Raw genomic sequence first — 8389 nt, 5'->3', positions numbered from 1 at the left:
CCTCCAACCCCAGAACCTCAAACCCCAGAGCCTCCAACCCCAGAGCCTCCAACCCCAGAACCTCCAACCTCAGAACCTCAAACCCCAGAGCCTCCAACCCCAGAGCCTCCAACCCCAGAACCTCCAACCTCAGAACCTCAAACCCCAGAGCCTCCAACCTCAGAACCTCCAACCCCAGAGTCTCCAACCTCAGAACCTCCAACCCCAGAGCCTCCAACCCCAGAACCTCCAACCCCAGAACCTCAAACCCCAGAGCCTCCAACCCCAGAGCCTCCAACCCCAGAACCTCCAACCCCAACCCTGGAGCCTCCAACACCAGAGCCTCCATCCCTGGAGCCTCCAACACCAGAGCCTCCATCCCTGGAGCCTCCAACACCAGAGCCTCCATCCCTGGAGCCTCCAACCCCAATCCCAAGCAATTTTGAGGACGTACAATCTCAGCCAGAAGTTTCAGCAGTGCCATAACTTTGGTTTTTGCAGTTGTTTCCGTGATGGTTCTGTTTCTTTTTCCACATGCTACTGAACTTCACTGAGGAACAAGAAGAAGAACCATGTATTAGCAAATAAGTCACATTCAAGCAAAGAGCGGATCTGTGTTACAACTCTTTGGATCCAAAAACCTGTCAAATCCTCTACTGAATATTATTCAAAAAGTAAACACCATCACAGTTAAAACACTAAATAATGAATGAAAGAAGTCCTCCTGCAGCTTTGTAATCCATGGAATCCAGCAGCAGACAGTAGTGACCTTAAAAATGTGAAAAACCCCAACATTAAACAGCCAGTACATGAGGTCACTTTAATGGGAACATTTGTTTGAGCTGCATTAAAACCACAAAGCCTTCTGACTTCACCCACTTAAACCTAATACAGGTTACATTTTTAATTCAATCCTCACACGGACAGAAATGTCATCCTTGATTTAAGTATTTTTCATGTCCAAGTGTAGTTTTAAACTGAAATGATGAAAAAAAAAAGAGTGACATTTCTGACAGTGTAGAAAACACTTTGGTAAATTTACATGTGAAATTAACCTACGGCTTAAATAAGCTTAAATAAAAATAACCTGAATGAACCAACTTTGATAAAAATCTCAGACGCAAAACTTTGATATTTTAGACATATATGATTAATAACTGTAATATTCAAGTATTTTATTTTATTATTATAATTTATTTTATTTTATTATTTATTTTATTACCAGCTGTGTGTGGTACCAGCTGTGTGGTACCAGCTGTGTGTGGTACCAGCTGTGTGGTACCAGCTGTGTGTGGTACCAGCTGTGTGGTACCAGCTGTTTGGTACCAGCTGTGTGTGGTACCAGCTGTGTGGTACCAGCTGTGTGGTACCAGCTGTTTGGTACCAGCTGTTTGGTACCAGCTGTGTGTGGTACCAGCTGTTTGTTACCAGGTGTGTGTGGTACCAGCTGTGTGGTACCAGCTGTGTGTGGTACCAGCTGTGTGGTACCAGCTGTGTGTGGTACCAGCTGTGTGTGGTACCAGCTGTTTGGTACCAGGTGTGTGTGGTACCAGCTGTGTGGTACCAGCTGTGTGTGGTACCAGCTGTGTGTGGTACCAGCTGTGTGGTACCAGCTGTGTGTGGTACCAGCTGTTTGGTACCAGGTGTGTGTGGTACCAGCTGTGTGTGGTACCAGGTGTGTGTGGTACCAGGTGTGTGTGGTACCAGCTGTGTGGTACCAGCTGTGTGTGGTACCAGCTGTGTGGTACCAGCTGTGTGGTACCAGCTGTTTGGTACCAGCTGTTTGGTACCAGCTGTGTGTGGTACCAGCTGTTTGTTACCAGGTGTGTGTGGTACCAGCTGTGTGTGGTACCAGCTGTGTGTGGTACCAGCTGTGTGGTACCAGCCTGTGCAGCTCCTGGTGCCCCAGTCCTTCCAGTTGGTCCTCTGCTTTCACAGGTGATCCTGGTGCACTGACACAAATCCACAACACGTGACGTGGAAATGAGATGCTTGTCCTGTTCTCGAAGATTTGCAAAGAGATACAAATTATTTAACAACACACACACACACACACACACACACACGTTGCATGTTGTAAATCCTGGGACCACCCGGGACAGGGCAGACCACCAGGCCGACTGCATGTTTTTGATCAGCAGGTCTGGAAACACACATAAAAGCTGGTAAAAGGTGGACACACACACACACACACACACACACACACACACACACACACACACACACACACACACACACAGTCAGTAATTGAGCCCTGGGTTCTGACTTTGTATTTATGTCCAGCTGTGTGTGTGTGTGTGTGTGTGTGTGTGTGTGTCACTAACACCATTAGAGCTGTGTGTGACATGATGAGGACTAATGGGCCGGGCCGATGGAGGCCAGCACAGCGGGGGGGGGGGGGGGGGGGGGGGGGGCATTAACATGGAGGACACAAGGAACAAGTCCAGCACTAATAAATTAGAGCTGAACCAGTTTAAACTGCAGACTGGAACTACTGGGATGGACCTGAAAGTCCAGTTCCAACAAACAGGTTAGGTTAGGTTAGGTTAGTTAGGTTAGGGTAGGGTAGGGTAGGTTACGTTAGGTTAGTTAGGTTAGGGTAGGGTAGGTTAGGGTAGGTTAGTTAGGGTAGGGTAGGTTAGTTAGGTTAGGGTAGGGTAGGTTAGGGTAGGTTAGGGTAGGGTAGGCTAGATTAGGTTAGGTTAGTTTAGGGTAGGGTAGGTTAGGTTAGTTTAGGGTAGGTTAGGTTAGGCTAGGTTAGGTTAGGGTAGGTTAGGCTAGGTTAGGGTAGGTTAGGGTAGGTAAGGTTAGGTTAGGGTAGGTTAGGTTAGTTTAGGTTAGAGTAGGTTAGGGTAGGGTAGGTTAAGTTAGGGTAGGTTAGGTTAAGTTAGGGTAGGTTAGGGTAGGTTAGTTTAGGTTAGGCTAGGTTAGGTTAGGGTAGGGTAGGGTAGGTTAGTTTAGGGTAGGGTAGGGTAGGTTAAGTTAGGGTAGGTTAGGTTAAGTTAAGTTAGGTTATGTTAGGGTAGGTTAGGGTAGGTTAAGTTAGGGTAGGGTAGGTTAGGTTAGGTTAAATCAGGTTAGGGTAGGTTAGGGTAGGGTAAGTTAGGTTAGGTTAGTTTAGGGTAGGTTAGGTTAGTTTAGTTTAGGTTAGGTTAGGTTAGGTTAGGTTAGGTTAGGTTAAATTAGGTTAGGGTAGGTTAGGTTAGGTTAGTTTAGGTTAGGGTAGGGTAGGGTAAGTTAGGTTAGGTTTGGTTAGGTTAGTTTAGGGTAGGTTAGGTTAGGTTAGGTTAGGTTAGGTTAGTTTAGGTTAGGTTAGGGTAGGTTAGGTTAGGTTAAATTAGGTTAGGGTAGGTTAGGTTAGGTTAGGGTAGGGTAGGGTAAGTTAGGTTTGGTTAGGTTAGTTTAGGGTAGGTTAGGTTAGGTTAGGTTAGGTTAGATTAGGTTAGGTTAGGGTAGGTTAGGTTAGGATTTATTTAGAACATGGTACCTAAAGTCTATTCCTGTCGAAACTCTATCCACAGTATACATGTTCATGTCAATACTAATATTTATTACATTAAAATCAGAATATTGTTTTTATTCATGTTTAAAATTGAGCAGAGGCTGATGAACACACCCAAAACTGAATTATCCTGTGTTTTATGGAACTAAATCTGTCATCACATTTTGAATCATAAAAGACATTGAATTTGTAGCACTGAAGTTTTTTTACAGTGAAATTAAGCATCTGAACTTTAATCTGAACTTTACCTTCCACCTGTCGGTGCGCAGGTGTGTGTCTAACACAGAATAAGAACTGAATCCATTTGGACGTGTCCCGTTGTCTTTGTTTGTCAGTACTTTATGCATGAAAGTGTTACTTTTACCCACCGTTCAGACATACGTGTGTTTAACAGGAGCGTCTGCGTTCTGTGCAGATGATGCAGATCAGATCCTCAGTCCTGGTTTTGGATTCGGTGGATCTCTTTCAATAAAAAAACGCTTCCTTTAATCAGTAACATATTTGTTTTCCTGCTTAAACAAACCAAACTGTCTGCTGTGGAAATATTAGAATGGAATCCACGCCCATTCATGTGCAGGGGGCGGAGCTTCTGGGCTTTGAACCAATGCATGCGTTTGACCTCATATGACATCATTCTGTGGAATGGCTTACTCCACCTTTAATTTGTTTAATGCCATAAATGCAGATCATGTACATTTGGAATGTATCCTGTCCTCTTATTCTCATCACAGACCATGTGACCAGTGATGACCATCAGCTGTTACTTTTAGGACACAGTGAAGCAGAGGAAAAACAAACCTCCTGCTCTTTTATTTCTACTCTGGTACACTTTTGTTTTGATAGTGACAGATGAGATGGGAAACTAAGGCGACAGTCTGGGAAAAAGCCCATGACAGACCTGGAATAGGAGTGTGTACCTGGTTCTGAAACCACCGGGGCTGAATAGAAATCGATGCACATTGAGCTGTTTTTCTCAGTTTGAAGGTGGATTAGTGTTAAACAGAAGAGGGTTTATGTGTGGAAATGACAAACACTCACAAAACAGGATGAATGTGGAATGGAAAACAGTATCATTCAGTTTTGTATTTGTTCATCTCAATATTAAACATGGATAAAAACAATATTTAAATGTTAATATAATAAATACAAGTACTGATATAATGACTCTTGGGCAGTTTTAAGGAAGTAAAGGGTCAGATGCAGACAGCACAGATGGTGGAGTAACACTGACCCCTAGTGTTCCTGTATTGACATTGCAGTAAAGTCAGTGACATTTTGTTTTCACTTGCTTTGCTGCTTCAGTTTTTGTCAGTGTTTTTCTTTTTTTCTGTTTTTCTATGTGTTTGTGAGGTACACCGACGAACAAATCAACTTTCATAGACTTTTATTAGCAAACAAATAACATTTAAGCAAAAAGTCCGTTTTTGTCATCGCCAAAACTTGACCATACGTTCACTAAGTTCACAGTGATGTCTGTAGAGTTCAGAAAAAAACAGAAGTGAAGAATGTGAAGAATACTGATATTGTATAACAGCAGCTGTTTGCCTGTAAATGTGAATATTCTCAGTAAAGTCGAACAAAAAACTGTGAGAATGAAGCTGTATGTATGATTACTAACAGGACTTGTTAATCCTGTGGGGGCAGAGTAGGACACAAAGACGCTGTTTGTCCTGGAAAAAGTTTGGAGATAAAACCTCAGCACTCCAGAACAGGTTTTGTTTCATTCTGTCACTAGAATATTTAGACAAAAAAACACTGATCGAGGAAATGAACCTGCACCAATCAGCTGCAGCTGAAGGCGGAGCTGGACAGGAAACGCACCTGAGCTTCAGGTTGGAAAAGGAAGTTAAAGCCACATCCCACTGATGCAGTTACAGACAGATGAACTCTGAAATTCAGCTGCATTCATCACTTCTTTATCGTCCTGAAGCTCAAACAGCAGAGCTGCTTCTATTTACTGCTTCAGCTGAGGTGAGTGAAACTTTCTGCTCTTTTTTAGGGACTGAGCCGAGAGGGCAGGTCCCCTCACACAGTGGGGGGGCCTGCCAGAAGCCAAGGCCCCTATTGTTTTGTTTTTGTTCATTTTTTATTATTTTCTGTCCGCCACTTTGAACTGGATTCTGACCCCCTAAACATGCTCCAAAACTCACCAAATTTGGCACGTATGTCAGGTCCGGTGAAAAATTGGATAAAATGCAAAAATTAACCCCGTAGGTGCCAAAATGGGCTCTCTAGCACCACCTATGTCAAAAAACATGGAAACCGCCATAGCAGCAGCAGGAATGTCCAAGAGACATGAAACCAGTGTCAAAATGTTCCTCACATCAGCACTACAAAAAATATAGGAGGACACTATGAGCTCTCTCCAAGAGGAAGTAGTTTTATTGTAGTTTTATTGTTTAGCAGCACGTCTGGCAGATAAAGATTTTTTTCCCTCGCTTAGCTTCTCGGTGACATTGTTTTTTACAAAAAGTCACCCCAACATTCACACTTTTTTGACGGTGTTGGGGAGATGGGAGCTGACTGATCAGTCAGGCTTCCTGTTCTGGTGATGATCGGCAGTCGGGTTAGTGTGTCTACGCCCTTAAATGGGCGTCTTTTGAGAACTATACAGTATTTAAGAAAATTATGGCATGTCGGGACTTTACTAGAATCACGCATCAGAAGCCAAATAATCTTCAATGGAAACATCTACAAGTAGTTTTTGTACTTTGTCGAAATTGTAGAAATATCGCTTCAATTTGTGGAAAACTGTGAAGGAAACCCAGCTGATGATGACTTGATGAATGATGTTTTTGCTGTTGTTTTGATTTAGAAACATCCAGTGACAGGAGTCAGTAGTTATTAGCGTTTCCTCTTTCAGTGAAAAACTAACAAACACTTCATCATTTCTCTCTAATCTGTTTCAGTGTACAGATATGGCTACCATCATCCATGTGCCATCTGAAGACCAGTTTCTCTGCTCCATCTGTCTGGATGTGTTCACTGATCCGGTCACCACATCATGTGGACACAACTTCTGCAAAAAGTGCATCACCGCGCACTGGGATAACAGCGACCAGTACCTGTGTCCCATGTGTAAGATGGTTTTTAACCCACGACCTGAGCTACACGTCAACACTTTTATCTCAGAGATGGTGGAGCAGTTCAGACAGAACAGTCGACAGGAAGTGAACAGCAGCAGCTCAGAGCTACGAGCTGCCAAAGCAGGAGAAGTTCCCTGTGACGTCTGCACTGCCTCCAAACTGAAGGCGCTGAAGTCCTGCCTGGTGTGTCTGACCTCCTACTGTGACGCTCATCTACAGCCTCATCTGACCGTTTCAGGCCTGAGCCGACATCAGCTGATCGACCCGGTGGAGAACCTGGATGACAGGATGTGTAGGGAACACAACAAAGCTCTGGAGCTGTTCTGTAAAAGCGACCGCACATGTGTCTGCATGATCTGCACAGTTTTAGACCACAAGAACCACAACATAGTTCCTCTGAAGGAAGAATATGAAAGAGTGAGGGCAGAGCTGAGGAGGACGGGGGCTGAACTCATGCAAATGATCCAGGAGAGATGACTGAAGATCCAGGAGATCCAACGGTCAGTGGAGCTCAGTAAGAAAACTGCAGACAGAGAGACAGCAGAAGGTGTTGAGGTCTACACTGCTCTGATGGAGTCTGTTCAGAGAAGTCTGAACCAGTTCAAAGAGAAGATCCAAGAAAAGCAGAGAACCACCGAGAAACAGGCTGAAGACGTCATCAAAGAGCTGGAACAGGAAATCTGTGAGCTGGAGAAGAGAAGCACTGAGGTGGAGCAGCTCTCAGGTTCTGAAGACCAGCTCCACTTGGTCCAAACGTCCACATCTGTTGAATCTGCTCCGCCCATGAAGACCTGGGGAAAGGTCAGCGTCCGTCCACCGGCATACGAGGACACTGTGGTGGAAGCCGTGACTCAGCTGGAGGACGAACTCAGAAAAGTGATGATGTCGGTGAAAGGTGAGATAAGGAGGGTCCAGCGGTTCGAGGTGGACGTGACTCTGGATCCAGATACAGCTCATCCTAGACTCGTCCTGTCTGACGATGGGAAACAGGTTCATGACGGTGGATGTTGGAGGAAGCTTCCAGACAATCCACAGAGGTTTTCTCATTCACCCTCTGTTTTAGGAAAGCAGAGTTTCTCTTCAGGCAGATTTTATTTTGAGGTTCAGGTCAAAGGGGTGACTCACTGGACTTTAGGAGTGGTCAAGGAGTCCATAAACAGGAAGCAACGTGTCACACTCAGACCTGAGAGCAGTAACTGGACCATGGGTTTGAGAAATGGAGATCACTACTATGGTTATGGTAGTCCTCCTGTCTGTCTGCAGCTGAAGTCTAGTCCTCAGAAGGTGGGAGTGTTTGTGGATTATGAGGAGGGTCTGGTCTCATTTTACGACGTAGATACTGCAGAGCTCACCTATTCCATGACTGGCTGCTGCTTCGAGGAGAAACTCCGCCCTTATTTCAGTCTCAGTGGAATGACTGTGCTCCTGTGATCATCACTCCTGTCAGAAAAACACTGTGTTATTCTTAAAAGGTCCCAGTTGTCTTTGGACGCTCCTTTTATAACACAGTTCGGACTGGAAAATGGAATGGAAAGTTCTGTCACTTTGTTGGAAAGGATTTTTGATGTTGTCTTTTATTATTTGATTGGTTTTCAAACATTCCAGGAAAATGCATTTAGTTCAGCATTATTTAGACAGTGGGAAGAGTTAGTTCAACTACAGACCGTACGGCAATTCATGACAAATTTTTGTATATTTGAAAATTGTTGATGAGAAATCAAACTGATGTAGGGTTACCAGCTGAAAAAGTTTGGTAACCACTGATCTAAAGCTTTATATCGAGAAAAACAAGCGTTGAGCTGGTTTGAAGACAGGGTTCCTT

General features: G+C 44.2%; 1 pseudogene; it reads left to right on the top strand.

The window, feature by feature from the left end:
- The first annotated feature begins 5420 nt into the window (after positions 1–5420).
- On the top strand, positions 5421–8097 carry LOC115427906 (E3 ubiquitin-protein ligase TRIM39-like; annotated as a pseudogene).
- The last annotated feature ends 292 nt before the right edge of the window (positions 8098–8389 follow it).

Source organism: Sphaeramia orbicularis, chromosome 1, assembly GCF_902148855.1.
Source record: "Sphaeramia orbicularis chromosome 1, fSphaOr1.1, whole genome shotgun sequence".
Classification (NCBI taxonomy): Eukaryota; Metazoa; Chordata; class Actinopteri; order Kurtiformes; family Apogonidae; genus Sphaeramia; species Sphaeramia orbicularis.
Note: the sequence above shows the minus strand (reverse complement) of the source record. Positions and strands in the feature narration are given on the sequence as shown.